General features: G+C 40.6%; 1 protein-coding gene across 9 annotated transcripts in view; it reads left to right on the forward strand.

Moving 5' to 3' along the window:
* Positions 1-20,089, forward strand: part of sgk3 (serum/glucocorticoid regulated kinase family member 3) — a 118,196-nt gene that overhangs the window by 39,831 nt on the left and 58,276 nt on the right. Inside the window, exon 1 of one of the 9 annotated variants that reach the window (XM_063064562.1) lies at positions 13,093-13,271. The exons of the other annotated variants lie outside the window; for them this stretch is intronic. The gene's annotated coding sequence lies outside the window, so the exon portion shown is untranslated. Of the gene's footprint in view, positions 1-13,092; positions 13,272-20,089 lie in introns of those variants that run through there. 9 annotated transcript variants of the gene reach the window in all.

The following is a 20,089-nucleotide window of genomic DNA, read 5'->3' on the forward strand; positions in this document are numbered from 1 at the left end:
ACACTGCTTGATTATGCTCATGTGATCAGTAATCTGCTAACCTGTACGTCTTTGGAATGTGGGAGGGAACCAGAGTACTCCAAGGAAACCCACATGATCATGGGAAAACATACCAATTCCATACAGACTGCAGTGGGAATTGAACCCCAGTTGCTGGTACTGTAAACTGATGTACTAACTGCTACAGCACAGAAATTTGTATGAAGAATGAAATTTTACATATGTTAAGTGTTTTAAATACTCAGGATGTTTCTCCACATTTGCAAAATTAGCTTCTTGAGGCCAGCAAAGTTGTTCAGAAGTGATTGTAATCTGTTATGCTATTAAGCTTGAAAAAGCAAGACATAATATTTTTAACAATTCTAAAAGTCAGGATGTGTAAAAAGTTAAATTTAAATGTCAAGTCATGTTTCTACAAGGATTGTATCTACAAAAATTGTAACAGGGTACCTCATGAAGAAATAAGATAGGACTATCAGCAGGTTTTTGAACACTTTGCATTTAATAATGTCTGTAAATGTCAAAAGAAGAGTTGAATCTGGGGTAGCAAAGTGCTGATTCTTTTGCATCATTTCAATGGAAAATTCTGGGCTATGTTGCTGGTTAATCTGAAAACTTTTTGATCTGCAGAATTTTACTGGTTTGATCCTTTAGGATATAAAGGGGTTAAGATTTGATTTGTGCTTTTTTGCTGAGAATCATGTGATTTTTCAAGTGGAATTGGAATTGTTTGAAATTTCCATTATTCTAAATTGGGTTTCCTTGGTAGATATTTATTAATAGTAAATTACTATTTAAATACTACTTGATAGAAGTAGTGGTAATTAGTTTTTTTTAAAAAAACCTCTTTAGCATGTGACTCTTCCGGAAGTATGCATTCCTACAATTAAAATTAAATTACAATGTCATGATTTACTAATTCTCTGATTACATAATCATTGTTTTTTTAAATGGAGGGATTTTTTTTCTGAGTCTGTACATACAGACTGGTAAGAGTATGTTAAGATAATTAGAAATTGATTTAATTTTGAGTATATTTTATCCTACTTGGGTCAAGAGACTTTTGAAGTGTGCGTTCATTTCTGACAATGATGTTCCAGTTATCTTTTAAAATAGCTAAGAATGCTGCAGAAAAAATTGATAACGTGGAAGTTCAAAGTACAACTTTTTTACTATTTACTGCTTATTATTTGTCCAGAATCATTAAAGTTCTCCTCTAATGTTTGACTCTTGAATGTTTTTGCCTTCTGGATAATGGGTTCAGTGTTTAATTACGTGCATAGAACTATGACTACATGGTAGCTAGGGGATGGAGGAAGAAGATGTGTAAAGTTTTTAATCTACATTTATTGGAGAAGTGAAGCTGGTAGTAATGTTGAGGTATTAAAATCTTGCATACATCAATTTTTCAAGGAGGTCTGTCTCTCTGTAGGAAGTGTGCTTGTTTGGAGGGAATTGATGCCCTTTCCTCTGAAGGACTTTCTCATATAAAGCAATGTTGTTATTTGAACTTGTTGGGTATCCTTAAAGTGCTTTAGACAGTGGTACAGATATGACAAATGTAAAAGTGAAAGGAGTAGGCAGAAAAGGGTCTTGGATCTTTGAAATCATCACCAATACTGGTTTAAAAAGTTCTTAAAGGAGCCAAGTGCCAAATGCATAGCTTTATCATTTTCCCTTGTTCCGTGCTGCAGATGGTCTAGGAAAGGACTGCTACTATGGTACTAAAGTGTATTTTTAAAAAGAGAAATGATAATCTGTCATATTAATGATTTTTGCAAATTGATGGAAAAATTGAGAGTTGCTGTTCTGAGAGGTGTTGATTAGTTAGGAGCAATCAGATGGGTTTATTAAGACAAGGAATTGTTTGACCAAATCAAAATCTATGAGGGAGTAGAAGTGATTGCGTTCAAGAAGGCACTTGACAACCTAAACAACAGGAATTCTGCAGATGCTGGAAATTCAAGCAACACACATCAAAGTTGCTGGTGAACGCAGCAGGCCAAGCAGCATCTATAGGAAGAGGCGCAGTCGACGTTTCAGGCCGAGACCCCGCCTGAAACGTCGACTGCGCCTCTTCCTATAGATGCTGCTTGGCCTGCTGCGTTCATTGACAACCTAAGCAGTGTTTCTTCCCAGCTAAATTTGGACAATTTCAAGAATCTCAAAAATGCGTATTGCTAAATTATATTCCTCAAATTACCTAGAAGGGTTTGCATTTAGACTTGCAGTACATTTTGATGCAAACATTTTGACAATAGACTACTTCCAAAGGATATCCACGCAGCTTCATAATGCATTTATTCAATACAAATCAAGCATTAGTTTGAGCTCACAAAACTAACAAATCATTCATATTTTTATGAATTTATTTTTCAGTTGTCCCATAATGCAGCAGATTGGCTTGTAATAAAATTCTAAACGGTTTTCTCATTTTGCAGTTCAAAGTAACAGAATTATTTTGAGTAGCGCTGTGCTCTAGATGTCACTGTATTTAGACTTAAAACATAGGAGCAGAATTAGGCCATTCGGCCTATCAAGTCTGCCCCGCCATTTCGTCATGGCTGATTTTTATCCCTCTCAGCCCCATTAAATTGCCTTCTTCCCATAATCTTTGGCACCCTTACTATGAACCTATCAACCTCTGCTTTAGGTATACCCAATCACTTGACGTACACAGCCACTCGTAGCAATGAATATCACAGATTCACCATTCTCTGGCTAAAGAAATTCCTTCTTATCTCTATTCTAAAAGGACATCCTTCTATTCTGAGGCTGTGCCTTCTGGTCCTAGACTCCCCCACCATAGGAAACATTATCTCCGCATCCACTCGATCTAGGCCTTTCAGTGTTTGGTAGGCTTTAACGAGATGCCCCTCAGTGAGTACAGGCCTGGAGTTATCAAATGCTCCTCATTTGTTAACTCTTTATTCCTGGAATCATTCTCACAAACCTTCTCCAGTGCCAGTATATCCTTTCTTAAATAAGGATTCCAAAACTGCTCACAATACCCCAAGTGCATTCTGACCAATTCTTTATAAAGTCTCAGCATTACATCCTTGCTTTTATATGGGCCCCTTAGCTTAAAAATAATGTACTGAAACTGGAGAGGGTCAAAGGAGGCTCATGAAAAGAATTAAACTGCTTGTCATATAAAGAACATTTGATGACTCTGAGCCTGTATCCACTAGACTTCAGAAGAATGAGGGGTGACCTCATTGAAACCAATCAAATGGTGAAAGGCCTTGATAGAGTGGATGTGGAGAGGATGTTTCCTATGGTCGGATTGTTTAAGACCAGAGGACACAGCCTCAAAATAGAGGGGTGACTGTTTAGAATAGAGATGAGGAATATCTTTGGCCAGAAAGTGCTGGATCTGTGGAATTTATTGCCACAGGCAGCTGTGGAGACCAAGTCTTTATATAAATATTTACGGTAGAGGTTGATGGATTCTTGATTGAACAGGGCATGAAGTGATACGGGCAGAAGGCAGGAGATTGTGGCTGAGAGGAAAATGGATCAGTCATGATGAAATGGCAGAGCAGATACGATGGGCCAAATAGCCTAATTCTGCTCCTATATCTTACATTCCAGTCCTCTGGAAGTGTCTGCTAACGTTGCATTTTCCTTCCTTACCACCAACTCAGTCTGCAAGTTCACCTTTATGGAATCCTGCACGAGGACTCCCAAGTTCCTTTGCATCTCTGGTTTCTATATTTTTTCCCCACTTAGAAAATAATATTTTCTAAGTTACTCCTTTTACTAACGTGCATGACCATACATTTCCCTAAACTATTTCCATCTCCCACTTCTTTGCTCATTCTTCTAATCAGTCTAAGTCCTTCTGCAATCTCCCCGCTTCCTCAACACTACCTGGCCCTCCAGCTGTCTTCACTCTAGGTTGCTGCTGGATTTTGCTTCCTGTGAGTGAGTTATGACATGTCCCTGTTAATTTGTTGATGGAATTGTAGGCTTTCTCTTGGTTGCAAACGTCTGACAAATGGAGATCCCGACAAACAAGCTCCTGTATTATTACATTCAGAAGTCTGATGTCAGTACTTACTATGAATGGCAGAACTAGTCCCCCCCCACTTCTCCAGTTCCAGTTTTAGTACTTCTTTTTTCTTAACTGTCTGCTTTTGATACCATTTATTATAATACTATGAGGCATAGTTACCATCTTGAGTGATTTTTGCATTCTTTTTGACAGCCATATGGGCTTCTGAATGTCTGTAAACTGGAGCCTTTTTTTTGTTTTAAACCCATTGACTGCCTGTACAAGTGAAACTCAGTGCAAAGGGTTTGGTTGCATTATTTATGCCATTTACCAATCTCTGATTCAAATTTTACCAATCTCTGATTCAAATTTTAATAACCTTGAGTGTTTAGGAAAAGTATGAAGTTGTTTTGGGAATCCAGAATATTACTTGCTGTGGTTGAATTCTATTTATGGTCCTGATGAAGGGTCTCGGCCCGAAATGTAGACTGTTTACTCTTTTCCATAGATGATGCCAGGCCTGCTGAGTTCCTCCAGTATTTTGTGTGTGTTGCTTGGATTTCCAGCATCTGCAGATTTTCTCTTGTATGAAATTTATCTCATGGTGCTACTCAAGAAACTTTGCAGTGTCAATGATTTAAAGAGACGGGCTCAAATGAAAGGTAGAGAGTTCTGCAGTGCCAGACTGACTTCCCTTTCCATTCTGTGGTTATTTCTAACATTGCTGGATTTGTGGTGGATTGCCCATATTCATTTACCTTGAACAGCAAATAAAGTTTCCATTCCCTTTACTAACAGCATAAGTATTTAAAGTTGGTGATGAATCATCTTTTTACTGCTGCACATACCGTTTGAAAACCATAAGACATAGGAGTAGAATTAGGCCATTTAGCCCATCGAGTCTGCTCCACCATGACTGATCCCAGATCCCACTCAACCCCACACACCTGCCTTCTCACCATATCCTTTGATGCCCTGACTGATCAGGAAACAATCAACTTCCGTCTTAAATATAGGCACGGACTTGCCCTCCACTGCAGTCTGTGGCAGAGCATTCCACAGATTTACCACCCTCTGGCTAAAACAATTTGCCCTTACTTCTACTCTGGAGGGTGCCCCCTCCCCCCCAATTTTGAGACTGTGGCCTCTAGTTCTGGGTACCCTCTGATATCAGAGGAAACGTCCTCTCCACATCCACCCTATCTATTTCTTTCAACATTTGGTAGGTTTCAATAAAATCACCCACATCTTCTAAATTCCAGTGAGTACAGGCCCAATGCTGCCAAACGCTCCTCATATCTTAACACTCCCAGAATCAATGAACCTTCTCTGGACTGTCTCCAATGACAACACATCCTTTCTGAGATATGGGGCCCAAAACTGTTGACTGTGCTCTAAATGCGGCCTGACCAGTGTCTTATAAATGCCCAGCATTATCTCCTTACTTTTATATTCTATTCCCCTTGAAATAAATACCAACATTGCATTTGCCTTCTTACCACAGACTCAACCTGTAAATTAACCTTTCAGGAGTCTTGCATGAGGACTCCTAAGTCCCTTTGCGCCTCTGATGTTTGAACCTCCTCCCCATTTAGTAGTCCACATTATTGTTCCTTTTACCAAAATGCATTATCATACATTTCCCAACACTGTATTCCATCTGTCACTTTTTTGCCCATTCTTCCAATTTGTCTATGTCCTGCTGCAATTGCATTGCTTCCTCAGTACTACTTACCCCTTTATCTATCTTCGTATCATCTGCAAACTTTGCCACAAAGCTATCAATTCCATTAACTTTAGATAGCAGAAGATCACATCATTTGATATTTTTCCTGCTGCATTTAGCTAGCAGAAAGAAGTCAGTTATATTTTTAATGAGTGATATAAGACACATTTATTTGTGCATAAAATTAAAAGTTTGCAAAATGGATTATGAGCATGTTAACACACATCATGTTCATTACGAGTATGTTGTCTGCTGAAGGCTAGATCTGTGGCATTCAGGCCTGTACCAGAAAACCAGGTATGATTTGTGGAGGGCTATTTCAAGAGCAAATAGACAATTTTGAACGAAGTTGGAGGCAACATCGGATGAACGGCAACTCTGGCAGGGTCTGCGAGACATTACTTCCTACAAAGCAAAACCCAGTAGCATGAATGGCAGCGATGCTTCACTACCAGATGAACTCAATGCCTTCTATGCTAGCTTTGAAAGGGAGAACATAACTACAGCTGTGACGATCCCTGCTGCACCTGATGACCCTGTGATCTCCATCTCAGAGGCCAATGTTAGGCTGTCTTTAAAGAGAGTGAACACTCGCAAGGCGGATGGTCCAGTTAGAGTACCTGATAAGTCTCTGAAAACGTGTGCCAACCAACTAGCAGGGGTATTCAAGAACATTTTCAACCTCTCACTGCTATGGGTGGAAGTTCCCACTTGCTTCAATTATACCAGTGCCTAAGAAGAATGCTGTGGGCTGCCTTAATGACTATTACCCAGTAGCACTCACATCTACAGTGATGAAATGCTTTGAGAGGTTGGTCATGACTAGACTGAACTCCTGCAAGGACCTGGACCCATTGCAGTTTGCCTATCGCCACAATAGGTCAACAACAGACTCAATCTCAATGGCTCTTCACATGGCTTTAGACCACCCGGACAAGACAAACACCTATGTCAGGATGCAGTTCATCGACTATAGTTCAGCATTTAATACCATCATCCCCATAATCCTGATTGAGAAGTTGCAGAACCTGAGCTTCTGTACCTCCCTCTGCAGTTGGATCCTCGACTTCCTAACCGGAAGACCACAATCTGTACGGATTGGTGATAACATATCTTCCTCGCTGGCGATCAACACTGGCGCACCTCAGGGGTGTGTGCTTAGCCCACTGCTCTACTCTCTATTTACACATGACTGTGTGGCTAGCCACAGCTCAAATACCATCTATAAATTTGCTGATGATACAACTATTGTTGGCAGAATCTCAGGTGGTGATGAGAGCGCATACAGGATTGAAATGTGCCAACTAGTGGAGTGGTGCCGCAGCAACAACCTGGGACTCAACATCAGTAAGATGAAAGAACTGATTGTGGATTTCAGGAAGGGTAAGACGAAAGAACACATACCAATCCTCATAGAGGGATCAGAAGTGGAGAGACTGAGCAGTTTCAAGTTCCTGGGTGTCAGGATCTCTGACGACCTAACCTGGTCCCAGATGGTGATGCAACCAATCAGAGTTCCCTCAATGGAACATCTGTAGAAATTTGCAAGAGAGTTTGGTAACATACTGAATCTCTTCAAACTTCTAATGAAGCATAGCCACTCTGTGCCTTCGTTGTGTTTGCATTAATGTAGTGAGAATTGATCCTCTGGGGTGTTGATGCTCAGGAACTTGAAACTACTTATTCTTTCCAGCACTATATATGATTCCAGAGTGAATATGTGATAATGTTTGAAAGGATGGACTAAATCAGATAAAAATTAGGATCTTGACGGAAAGCTGTTATTAAAATCAAAACATGTTGGTGACCCAACAACTAATGTTAAATATAGAGTTGTTACATCAAGGGTTTTGAGAAAAAGAAGACATCCATACTGAGATTTCTGGTATTGTGAAATTAATGTTTTAAATATTGGTTTGGATTGGATTAAAGCTTGAACTGCTGTTCTTTTACTTGCTGAATCATGAAAGCAATGACAGGCCTTTCTTAGGGTGAAGATTAATTATTGTGAAAAGGCATTAGTAATTTCTCATTAGTCACAGAGTTATTCAAAATAAATTGGCATGAAGCATGTTTGGTCATTTCTGACAAAGAATGACTGATCAAAGCATTACACGAGGAATTCTGCAGATGCTGGAAATTCAAGCAACACACATAAAAGTTGCTGGTGAACGCAGCAGGCCAGGCAACATCTCTAGGAAGAGGTACAGTCGACATTTCGGGCCGAGACCCTTCGTCAGGACTAACTGAAAGAAGAGCTAGTAAGAGATTTGCATTAGATTATTTTCTCATGTCACAGATCACAGGAAGATCAAGTCCTAGATAGATATCCTTTTTATATGAATGTTTAATGAAAATGCTGTTAAATACAAATTGTCCGGCAATTAACAATGTGCTGGAGAGATCAATAATAATTGCTAAAGAAGCATGTACAGATGGGTATTGCAGGAGCGCTCATTTAACAACGAAACCAAACTTTCTGTTAAGCAGTCACACTATGTCTCATTCCCTAACAAGTTAGGTCCTGCTGAAGTAATAAAAACACAACGTAATTAAGTTAGATGAGCATAAGTTTGAGGGGAAACAGCAAGAGAGGCAGTTGGAACACATACAAAAGTTTGAAGCAAGTTATGGAGATAGATGTGTTAAATCTGGGAGTGCTCCTGTGAACACCACCTGACAATTACGACATTCAATATTGGTCGTTTTGAAAATCTGTAAGAGCCCAGGCGCAGGGTGCTGAGGTAGATTTTTCAGTGTTAAAATGCAAACTCTTCATGGGGACTGCTAATGGAGAAGACTGACAGATGTGTCAGCTGCTGTCACTCAGAATGTTCCAGATTTAGGGTCTGCTTGTATAAATCAGCTTTATTTTACCCTTTTCTCCATTACAGTATCTGCTCTTCAAAACACAACCCTTGAAACACTTTAATCCATCAAGGTACCGTATACAAACGTATGTTCCTTTTCCCTTAATTAAATCCCTCATTGCTTTCAGTTTATTCTTCAAAAATTGTGGAGCTATTTGGAGCTTTATGGGTATCTTTTCGTATTCTGTTTAATTTACATGTTTTCTTTTGCTTGTGATGAACTAGCCAAAACTCACTCACTCTTAAACCTGAGTATTAACTTCTATAACATTATTTGCTTATTTTTCCTTTGTTGATGTTTATTAATAAAATTTGGTGACATTTAGCACTTAGTAAGAAGTGGCTCACAGTACAAGAGTTTCAAATATTTTCTACATTTATTCTACTCATTTTTCCATGTGTGATTTGATTCTGCTAATTGTTACTCAGCAGTAACACAATTTGTTTGACCAGGCAGTTTTTTGTTCAGAAGTTACAATTTTGTTCACACTCGCTTTCATTCCTGATTGCGATTCCATTGTATCTCTGACTGCAGTTTCCATTGATACAGCAATTTCAACTGCTCTTTTAAATGTGAGTTGTGCAGCATTAAGCCCATTATTGAGTTGACAATGATCAAGCAATCTCTTTAATTCAACCATGAAAACTGAAATGGATTCTCCTTCATTTTGATTCCATTATGAAACCTAAAGCATTCTTCAATCAACAATAATTTCAGCTCAAAATGTTCCTGCATTAATTTCACAATACAGGTTTCCCCCGCCATCCGAAGGTAGAGCGTTCCTGTGAAATGGTTCGTAAGCCAGATTGTCGTAAAGCGAAGAAGCAATTACCATTTATTTATATGGGAAAAATTTGTGAGCATTCGCAGACCCAGAAATAACCTACCAAATCATGCCAAATAACACATAAAACCTAAAATAACAGCAACATATAGTAAAAGCAGAGGCTGTATTGCCTCTGATCTGGGCCGACATTTACGTGCTGGGCGGCACCTAATTAATTAGCATGTTTATTTCGGCTTTTTTCTTGAAGATCTGTTGTGTGCCTCCCGGCTACTGCTGCATTCTCTGCGAATCGGTATCTGTCTGGGGCCTGGGAGTTGGGGTGTGGGACACTGGAATGTCATCTCATCGTCGTCTGGTTCCATTGAGGCAGGCAGCTCATCTTCTCCTACTGTCCGCCTCGATGTCGAAGGTCGAGGTTCGTCGTCTGCTGTGGCTGATGTGGAAGGCTTGCTTGACTGCTTAGCCTCGCGCATTTTTCTATCATCCAGTTCTTTGTAAGCACTCAAACCATCTTGCAAATACTGTATGCCCAAAACCGACGTACCCTTTCAAAATTAAAGTCGTACTTTATCATTGCAGCGAAAATCTCACGTAGTTGCCTCACGTTCAGTTCCTGGACGACTTCACCTTCGGTCCGTTTGCTACTGTATTCGGTTTTGATTGTTACCACCACTCTGCTCCGTCTCGCGGAATTAGTCCTTACTCTTAATAATTTCTCCTTTGGCTCCTCCCACTTCCTCCAAACTAAAAGTGTAGCTGTGGGCGTCCGTATGGGTCCTAGCTATGCCTGCCTTTTTTTTGACTTTGTGGAACAATCTATGTTCCAAACCTATTCTGGTATCTGTCCCCCCACTTTTCCTTCGCTACATCGATGACTGCATTGGCGCTGCTTCCTGCACGCATGCTGAGCTCATTGACGTCATTAACTTTGCCTCCAACTTTCACCCTGCCCTCAAGTTTACCTGGTCCATTTCCGACACCTCCCTCCCCTATTTAGATCTTTCTGTCTCTATCTCTGGAGACAGCTTATCTACTGTTGTCTACTATAAGCCTACTGACTCTCACAGCTATCTGGACTATTCCTCTTCTCACACTGTCTCTTGCAAAAATGCCATCCCCTTCTTGCAATTCCTCCGTCTCCGCCGCATCTGCTCTCAGGATGAGGCTTTTCATTCCAGGACGAGGGAGATGTCCTCTTTTTTTAAAGAAAGGGGCTTCCCTTCCTCCACCATCAACTCTGCTCTCAAACGCATCTCCCCCATTTCACGCACATCTGCTCTCACTCCATCCTCCCGCCACCCCACTAGGAATAGGGTTCCCCTGGTCCTCACCTACCACCCCACCAGCCTCCGGGTCCAACATATTATTCTCCGTAACTTCCGCCACCTCCAATGGGATCCCACCACTAAACACATCTTTCCCTTCCCCCCACCCCCACTCTCTGCTTTCCGCAGGGATCGCTCCCTACGCAACTCCCTTGTCCATTTGTATGCCCCATCCCTCCCCACTGATCTCCCTCCTGGCACTTATCCTTGTAGGCGGAACAAGTGCTACACATGCCCTTACACTTCCTCCCTACCTCCCTTACCATCATTCAGGGCCCCAGACAGTCCTTCCAGGTGAGGCGACACTTCACCTGTGAGTCGGCTGGGGTGATATACTGCGTCCGGTGCTCCAGATGTGGGCTTCTATATATTGGCGAGACCCGACGCAGACTGGGAGATCGTTTTGCTGAACACCTACGCTCTGTCCGCCAGGGAAAGCAGGATCTCCCAGTGGCCACACATTTTAATTCCACATCCCATTCCCATTCTGATATGTCTATCCACGACCTCCTCTACTGTAAAGATGAAGCCCCACTCAGGTTGAAGGAACAACACCTTATATTCTGTCTGGGTAGCCTCCAACCTGATGGCATGAACATTGACTTCTCAAACTTCTGCTAATGCCCCACCTCCCCCTCGTACCCCATCCATTATTTATTTATATACACACATTCTTTCTCTCTTTCTCCTTTTTCTTCCTCTGCCCCTCTGACTATACCCCTGGCCCATCCTCTGGATTTTTCCCCCCTCCCCCTTTTCCTTCTCCCTGGGCCTCCTGTCCCATGATCCTCTCATATCCCTTTTGCCAATCAACTGTCCAGCTCTTGGCTCCATCCCTCCCCCTCCTGTCTTCTCCTATCATTTTGGATCTCCCCCTCCCACTTTTAAATCTCTTACTAGCTCTTCCTTCAGTTAGTTCTGACAAAGGGTCTCCGCCCGAATCGTCAACTGTACCTCTTCCTAGAGATGCTGCCTGGCCTGCTGCATTCACCGGCAACTTTGATGTGTGTCGCTTAATTATGTCTAGTTTTACGCTAAGTGTAACACCCTTATGAGCTCTTTTAGGCTTTTCCGATGCCTCAGAACTCATCTTGCAAACGGCTGCTCACAGGCACGTGTTTAAGCAATGCCGGCGAGAATGCCGTTCCGAATCCGGGGGAGAGCGGCTGCTCAGGGCGCTCGCTGATTTTTATCACGCGCTGTTTTTTTCTCGCGTGCTGCTTTTTCTGCGCGCTGCCTTTCTTCGTAACAGTGAAAACACCTTCTGTTAGCGAAAACAGGGAACTAATGTAGGTCTCCTGTATCAGCAAAGCTCATTTTGGCTGATTTGGTTGGAGCAGACAAACTTCTAAGCAAAATGTATGATCTTCCACTCAGCATAACTTCTGAGTTTTCCCATTGGCTATTCCATTTGCTTTAAAATACCGCTCAATTCACTCAGTATACATCACCCAGTTACATGTTGTGCAATTGAAAGAATCTTATCTTTCTGATGCAGCTGGCCATTTCTACTTTTTATTTATTATTATTATTATTATCATCATCATCATCATGATCATCATCATCATCACCTGTTATGAATCCATGAATTTTGTCCATTTTCTGCTTTTTCTTTAAAAATGTCTTTCTCCTCTTGTGAAGGAAAGAAGAACCTGCTGTACTTTTTAAGAAAAAATCTGCCGAGCTACCACAGATAAGTAGTCATCTCAGGTTCATTTTAAAACGTACTCGTCACCACTATTATGTTTTGAAACCCCAAAACATGAATCTAATTGACAGAGAAAAACAGGGAGCCGGGGATAACTCATGTACTTTGTTTTTAGTTTTAGCGAGGTGTGACTTATGGCATAGTGGCATAATGACGCACACATATGACATGGTGTTGTAATGACATATGCCATTCACGTACACTTACATATAACCTGTAATGAATTATGTAAACAACAAAGAATGCTTAAACAATATATTAAAAATATTATCCAATTATTACTGAAATACACAACCACTGTTGCAATATGATAAATTAATTTCTAATCTATCAATATACTATGAGATGTTCTGTGAAAAGAAGGAAAGAAAGAATTGAAAATTTTACAGTGTATTAGTAAAAAGTTGCTATTCATGTTCTTTTTACAACAATCAATTCTTTAGATTATTTAATTAATATAAAAATTATTACATTACCGATCTCTCTCTCTCTCCACAATTGCCCTTTAGCAGTCATTCAGAATCACTTTTGGAAATTAGGAAAACAATTGACAGTTCTATTTTTTTAAAAAATCCTTGTGTGAGATATTGTACATTGCAGTTTTATTTTTATCATATCCCCAACCCCATTGGCAACATAAAAAATAAGGAAGTAAGCTCACTAATATCCTGTTTAAGCAGAAAGGCAATTTCCTTGGTCAGTGAAATTGTTGTAGCTTGTTCTGCTGTTTAAAGCTGTTTTAGATCATGACTTTTACTATTTAAATTTTCAAGTATCCATTTTAAGTGATGTTTTTCTCTGTTTAAATATCTTTCTTGTTCCACCATCATTAATAAAGGAAGCTTTATTTTTCTAGGGTAAGTGTTTTGATCTCATTTCATAATCTTTTAATTAACTCTCTTAACCATATAAGGTGATTGAAGAGTTTCATGTTTAAATTTGCAACGACAAAACACACTTGTGTGTTTAAAGTACCGTTTGTTGTATTTCAGTATGGCATTGTGGTTATTTATATTTGAAATAAACAAGGTTTGTGGGCTAAATTTTACTGCAGTCTACACAGTTTTGTCAAAATGTATGCTTCGACTGTTCCCACTCGGTCATTAGCACGGCATATCACTCAGCAGAATCCCAGCCACAGGACACTCTGGTGAATTCCTTGGGGACTCCAATGGGATAGCACAAACTTCTGCAGATTTCCCAGCTCTTAGGCGGGAAATGTGCCTGCTGAACATGTCAGGTTACTGTGGCATTGGGACAACGGGGCCATTGTAACGAATAGGAGAAAGGAATAAAATAAGTTGCTATTATTATTTGATTTATTTTAGTTGAAATATTTTAAAATATGTTTTTGTTTTAATGTTGTAACTTTTAAATTTATTTTAATTTTTATTTAAAATTGGGTGCTGAGTAGTGTTTGAATATTTGTGAATGTCAGTTGAAGCAGTAGCCTTGCTAGCTACTCTGCCTGAAGATCGGTGGGGGGAGGTGGGGGCTCACGCGTTATCAAAGCCATTTGTCGTTGCAGTGGAGATAAGTGAAGGAGTGGTTGGAATTGGAGTGAAATTACAAACTGATTGTAAACGTGCAATTTTGCAAATGGTGAAGCACGGACACAGTCATTTAACATAGCAGAACACCCTATATTCATTCAATAATTGAAAGTCCTGATGAAAGGTCTTAGCTTGAAACGACAGCTCTTTTTCATTCTCTATAGATACTGCCTGACCTGCCAAGTTTCTCCAGCATTTTGTGTGTGTTACTCTGGATTTCCAGCATCTGCAGATTCTCTTGTGTGTACTAAGAGGAATCTCATGGTAACATGGAGATTTTATCTGGGATAGTAAAATAAGAAAAAAAGATGAGACCCGACGCAGACTGGGAGACCGCTTTGCTGAACATCTACGCTCTGTCCGCCAGAGAAAGCAGGATCTCCCAGTGGCCACACATTTTAATTCCACATCCCATTCCCATTCTGACATGTCTATCCACGGCCTCCTCTACTGTAAAGATGAAGCCACACTCAGGTTGGAGGAACAACACCTTATATTCCGTATGGGTAGCCTCCAACCTGATGGCATGAACATTGACTTCTCTAACTTCCGCTAGGCCCCACCTCCCCCTCGTACCCCATCTGTTACTCTTTTTTATGCACACATTCTTTCTCTCACTCTCCTTTTTCTCCCTCTGTCCCTCTGAATATACCTCTTGCCCATCCTCTGGGTCACTCCCCCCCCCCCTTTCTTCCCGGACCTCCTGTCCCATGATCCTCTCGTATCCCCTTCTGCCTATCACCTGTCCAGCTCTCGGCTCCCCCTCCCCCTCCTGTCTTCTCCTATCATTTTGCATCTCCCCCTCCCCCTCCAGCTTTCAAATCCCTTACTCACTCTTCCTTCAGTTAGTCCTGACGAAGGGTCTCGGCCTGAAACGTCGACTGCGCCTCTTCCTATAGATGCTGCCTGGCCTGCTGCGTTCACCAGCAACTTTGATGTATGTTGCTTGAATTTCCAGCATCTGCAGAATTCCTGTTGTTTAAGAAAAAAAGTTGTTGTGATTGCAATTACTCATTGACAAGAGAATTGGGTAACATATTCTTTAGAATCAAATAATCCCAATGTTATGATTTAGATACTGAACTGTTGACAAGTACTACCTAGGTCTGTGGTTTCTGTCTTTGACAAGGAAGAAAGTGATAATTGATATAGACTAAAATTTAATGAATTCATTGATGTAGACATTTCCTTGCCCTATCTGCTGTGCTTTATTCTAAATCAGGTTTGTGGAAAAACATAATTTTTTTTCAGATTTGCCCCATACCATGTATGCTTTTTTGTGTATGCGACTCCTCAGATAGTGAAACAGTTCATACCCAAATGCAGCAGGCCTTGGACAATATCCAAGCTTGGGCTTACAAATGTCAAGTAACATTCGAGCCACACAAGTGCCAGGCAGTGACCAACTCCAACAAGAGATCTCTAACTATCGTCCCTTGACATTCAGTGGCATCACCATCGCTGAATTCCCTACTATCAACATCCTGAGGGTTACCATTGATAGGAAACTGAACTGGACTAGCCATATAAAGACCGTGGCTACCAGAGTAGGTCAAAGGCTAGAAATCCTGTGATGTGTAACTCGCCACCTGACTCCTCAAAGCTTGTCCACCATCTGCAAGGCTCAGGTCAGGTGTGTAATGGAATACTCACCATTCGCAGCTCCATCAACACTCAAGAAGCTTGACACCATCCACTACAAGGCAGCTCACTTGATTGGTACCCCTTCTACAAGCATCCAATCCCTCCACCATCAACAAACAGTTACAGTACTATCTACAAGATGCACTGCAAGAACACACCAAAGTTTCTAAAGCAGCACCTTCCAGACCCACGACCACTACCATCTAGAAGGACGAGAACAGCAGATACCTAGGAACTCCACCACTTAGAAATCCCCCTCCAAGTCACTCAACATCCTGACTTGGAAACGTATCACCGTTCCTTCATTGTCGCTGGATCAGACTCATGGAATTCCCTCCTTAATAGCTGTGTGGGTGTACCTACACCTTAGGGACTGCAGTGGTTCAAGAAGGCAGCTCATCACCACCACCTCAAGGGCAGCTAGGGATAGGCAATAAATGCTGGCCTAGATGGTGATGCCCACATCCTGCAAATGAATAAATTAAAAAAAATACAACCATGAGATTCATTTTCTTGTGGGCATTCACAGTAAATACAAAAAAATGAGAATCATTGAAAGACTGCACCCAACAGGACAGACAAACAACCAATGTGCAATAAGGCAAAATGTCTACATTTTAAAAAGAAAAAAAAATTAAATATAATAATAATAAATACATACGCAATACATATCGAGAACATGAGATGAAGAGTCCTTGAAAGTCATCCATAGGTTGTGGAACAGTTCAGTAATGAGTTGAGTGAAGTTATCTTCTCTGCTTCAAGAGCCTGATGGTTGAGGGGTAATAACTGTTCCTGAATCTGATGGTGTGAGTCCTGAGGCTTTCTTCCTGATAGCAGCAGTGAGAAGAGAGCATGGCCTGCATGATGGTGTCCTTGATGATGGATGCTGCTTTCCTGCGACAGCGCTCCATGTAGACGTGGTCAGTGGTGGGAAGGGCTTTACCTGTGATGGTCTGGGCTGTATCTATTACTTTTTGAAGGATTTTCCGTTTAAGGGCATTGATGTTTCCATACTAGGTCAATATAACCAGTCAATATGCTCTCCACTGCACATCTATAGAAGTTTGTCTAAGTTTTAGATGACATGCCGCAGCTTCACAAATTTCTAAGAAAATGGAGGCACTGCTGTGCTTTCTTCATCATGGTACTTGCGTTCCGGACCCAAGACAGATCCTCTGAAATGATAACACCAAGGAATTTAAAGTTATGTTACTGACCCTTTCCACCTCTGATCCCCCGATGAGGACTGGCTCGTTGACCTCCAGTTTCCACCTCTTGAACTCAATAATCAGCTCCTTGATCTTGCTGACAATGATTGAGAGGTTGTTATTGTGGCACCACTCAGCCAGATTTTCAATCTTCCTCTTGTATGCTGATTCATCACCACCTTTGATTCAGCCAAGGACAGTGATGTCATCAGCAAGCTTAAATATGGCATCAGAGCTGTGCTTAACCTCATAGTTGTAAGTGTAAAGCAAGTAGAGCAGGGCTAAGCACATAGCACAAACAGTCTTTCCAAGGGATGCAATAATTTGCACTTTTTCCAATACAGTGTACAGCATTTGTTGTTCACATTGTGTTCTCCTTGACAATGAAAAGACCAAATTGCATGATTGCACCATACCTATAAGGGCAATCTTGCCTGCCGTTTAATTCCCTATTGCACACCCACTGACCTGTCCGTGCATCTCCTTCTGAAATATTAAAACAAGGCCTACCATAAGCTTGGGGAACAACATCTCATTTTACATCAGGGTTTGTGCAGCCTAATACCAAGTTGTACAACTTCAGGCAACTCGCTTTGTTTCGCAGCATACATAGAGGGAAATGGACAGTTGATGCTTTAGGTTGAGAGCTGAAGCATTGACTGTCCATTTCCCTCTGCAGATGCTGTCCAACCTGCTGAGTTCCTCCCAGAAGTTTTTTTTTGTTCCAGATTTCAGCATCTGTGCCAGCTTGTGTCTGCAACTCACTCAATGCCTGCGCTGTTTTGTGCACTTTATGCAGTCCTGGGTAGGTCTGTAGTCGTGTGTAGTTTTTGTGTTGTTTTACGTAGTTCAGTGTAGTTTTTGTATTGTTTCATGTAGCACCATGGTCCTGAAAAACGTCTCATTTTTACTGTGTACTGTACCAGCAGTTATGGTCAAAATGACAATTTAAGAAGTGACTTGACTTGACTTTGTGTACCTGTTTCAGAATGGGTCTTTATCATCTATCTGTGACTAAGTTATGTCTCTGCATTATCACTGCCTGATCTGTTGGATATAAGCTGCAGCTTGGTATTTTGCAATTTTTACACTGCCTTTTCTGTATCCTTTTTCTCCAACCCTCTTAATTTCATTGTGTTGATAAACAAAGAACCATATTCTCCCTCGCTGGCTGCCCCCATTAACCCTTTGACTAGATGAATTCACTTATTGCTTACCCTGAAGGTCATGTCCTATCAGTAATACTCCCATCCCCCTCTTCGCAACTTAATCCTAATTTATTTTCTCTCCTTCCCAGTTCTAATGAAGAGCCTTTCACCTGAAACATTAATTCTGTTTCTATCTGTAGATGCTGCCTAACCTGCTGTTTCCAGTATTTCCTACTTTTTATTTCAGCATTTGCAGTTTCATGATTTTCATGACCAGATTGGTGTTTTATTTAGAAAGGAACATGGTTAACAAAACTTTATAACTGGTGTGAGAAGGTTCTCGTGCATAAATTATATCATTAATACCAAAATATGTTCTGTGTTGAAGACTCGATGTGACTTTGTACTCTTGTACTTCCAGATACTCATTCCCACATCTCATGGGAAGCAGGCTGGGACTCAGTATACTATACATAAATACTACTTGTTTGTAGTCTGGAATACAGTTTCAATCCTTGTCTATCTGAACCCAATTTAGGATCCGTATTCAAGGCTGCAGTTTTAATTATATATTTCACGTACTTGTACATCATCACCTGTTGATTTCAGCTGTTTACAATTCATTTGCACTTATGAACCTGCCTTCCATCTTCCCCAAGTCGTTATTGTCTACATTAATCTGTGATTGAGCACCTTCATATCTTATAAAGTCCTTACCTTTATTTTCCTTTTGTGCTTTTACCCTTCCCTAACTTTGTTACTTCCTTAAACTCGTCACTTATGAGATAACTGCATTCCTACAACTCTACTTCTGCACATCACTATTCTTTAGTTGCTTATTTGTTAGCTGTAGCGCCTTCAGCTGCCAAGGTGTGTCTGGAAATTCCCCCACCTTTTGTTCAAAGACATTCCTTTAAACAAACCTCACAACTGTTGAGCAATTGATCCAAATTTAACCTCCCTTGTTGAGTACCATGTAAAGCTCAGTATTAGAGATCATTGTGCTAGTTCACATTAAATCCCAGGCTGAGGATTAGTTTGTTCCTGCACACAAAGAAACTTCAGAGTTGTCATTTTCATAGAATAATGACTGTTTCAGCATCATTATTCTGAAATCTGATTTTTAGCTCTGTGTAAGATCTTGTTCAGTCATTGCTGTGAAGCACTTGGAAAGTTTTACAACATTGTACAAATGCAAATTGTTGTTTTCAATGTGGTAATGTTTGAATTTTGATTCTGCTCCTCAGGGATTCAGCTGCACACCCACTGTAGATCCCCAGATGAAACTGGTCGATCCTGAATGCAGTGACACAACAACAGTGCAACATGCTTTCATTAAAAAATTATGTTAGTGAGCTAATGAATTTGGGTTTTTTTTGCACAATTAAAATTAGTTTCTCTAATGATTGCAGTTCCAGTTACCTATTTACAGATTTAAAGAGTGCAGAGAAAATTTACAAGGATGTTGCCAGAACTTGAGCATCTGAGTTATTAGGAAAGGTTGAATAGGTTAGAGCATATGAGAATGAGGGTAGATTTGAATCAGATTTATTATCACCGGCATGTGATGTGAAATTTGTTAACTTAGCAGCAGCAGTTCAATGCAATTCATAATCTAGCAGAGAGGAAAAATAGTAAGAATAAATAAAATAAAAATAATGAAAATAAACAAGTAAATCAATCACGTATATTGAATGGATTAAAAAAACATGCAAAAACAGAAATACTGTTTTTTTTTGAAAAAGTGAGGTAGTGTCCAAAGCTTCAATGTCCATTTAGGAATTGGATGGCAGAGGGGAAGAAGTTGTTCCTGAGTCGCTGAGTGTGTGCCTTAGCATATGAGGGGTATAGACAGGGTAAATGTAAGTAGGCTTTTCCCACTGAGGTTGGGTGAGACTAGAACTAGAGGTCATGGGTTAAGGGAGAAGGTGAAATCTTTAAGGGGAATATTAGGGGGAACATCTAACTCAGGGTGGTGAGAGTGTGGAACAAGCTGTCAATGGAAGTAGTGAATGTGAGTTTGATTTCAACATGAGAAATTTGAATAGGTACATGGATTGTGGGGAGCTCGATGGGGCAAGCAGAATAGTGGTTCGGCACAGACTGGATGGGCTGATTG

This window comes from Mobula hypostoma, chromosome 1 (genome assembly GCF_963921235.1).
Source record: "Mobula hypostoma chromosome 1, sMobHyp1.1, whole genome shotgun sequence".
In the NCBI taxonomy this organism is placed as follows: Eukaryota; Metazoa; Chordata; class Chondrichthyes; order Myliobatiformes; family Myliobatidae; genus Mobula; species Mobula hypostoma.